The following is a 1,367-nucleotide window of genomic DNA, read 5'->3' as shown; positions in this document are numbered from 1 at the left end:
GCTGGCTCACTTCGTTTTGTTGAGTAAGAATGTACTAGTCGACACACCCAAGCAATCGGATTCTCTCTGGTTCTGCTCTGGTCCCCATTACTGTAGTGTGGGAGTGTCTCAGTGTTCAATGTATTTATCCTCAACACCCAGTGTGGTAGAGCAATGGTATTATCTCCATTTTACAGAGGAGGAACAGCGGTCCAGAGACACTAAGTGACCAGCCCAGTGTGAGGCAAGCATGAGCTGTGCAACACCAACTCTATTCAGGAGCTGGCTAGCTCCATTTTGCTACCCCTTCATGCAATGGTATTGTGCTATAAAGAGGGCCAAATTAACAACCCTGCAGCAGAAAAGCTAGAGCAGGGCATGGATTGTGTACACTTTCCCATAGTGACTTAGTTCTAGGATTACCACCTGTGTGTCTTAAACTACCCTTTAAGGGTATGTCTACACTACCCACTGGATCTGCGGGCAGTGATTGATCCAGCAGGGGTCGATTTATCGCTTCTAGTGTAGACGTGATAAATTGATCCCCGGGTGCTCTCCCGTCGACTCCTGTACTCCACCGCCGCGAGAGGCGGAGTCGATGGGGGAGCGGCAGCAGTCGACTCACCGCAGTGAAGACACCGTGGTGAGTAGGTCTAAATATGTCAACTTCAGCTACGTGAATAACGTAGCTGAAGTTGAGTAACTTGGATCGATTCTCTCCCCCCCCACCCTTCCCAGTGTAGACCAGGGCTAAGTTCTATGTGGTTTGAAAATTCTAAGCATTTCTGGGTGCTAACCTTAAAACAAGTTACTCTTACACCGTAAATCCAGGAAATTATCTATGTCAAACATCTAAGATCTTCCTACATCTGCACCAGACCTGCTCAAAGACTACCACTAACGATCATGGTTTACAAACCAATCTGTGAGTTACGTTACTTCATTCAGTGAAGATACCACAAACCAGTTACCAGTGAATGAAGGCAGGCCTGCCTTAGACAGCTAGCTGACGCCATATAACCAATAAACACTACTTTTAAAGAAGCTCAAAAATGACTTCCCTGATGTTAATAATTTTGAAGATGCATAAGAAGCAGGGAAGTGCACCAAGCAAGACCCAGCTCCTCTGAGCAATAGTGAGGATGATGAACCCTGAGTTATCCCCAATTGCCAAGACAGTGTGTCTGGGGAAGTGATTTGTGCCCTGTAGATGAATCCCAGCTGGTAAAAGCATTGTCACCTTGAAATCTGGGCGGTTTTAAAGGGAGTCTAACCGAGTGTACCTGGCCTGTTTTCTGTACTACTCTGGTGGGTTTTTTAAATCATGAGTCTTCTAAAAATGGTTTTTCTCTTGTCTGTCGCTGTGCCAAAACCTACAGACAAGTGAA

Source organism: Chrysemys picta, chromosome 21 (assembly GCF_011386835.1).
Source record: "Chrysemys picta bellii isolate R12L10 chromosome 21, ASM1138683v2, whole genome shotgun sequence".
In the NCBI taxonomy this organism is placed as follows: domain Eukaryota; kingdom Metazoa; phylum Chordata; order Testudines; family Emydidae; genus Chrysemys; species Chrysemys picta.
Note: the sequence above shows the minus strand (reverse complement) of the source record.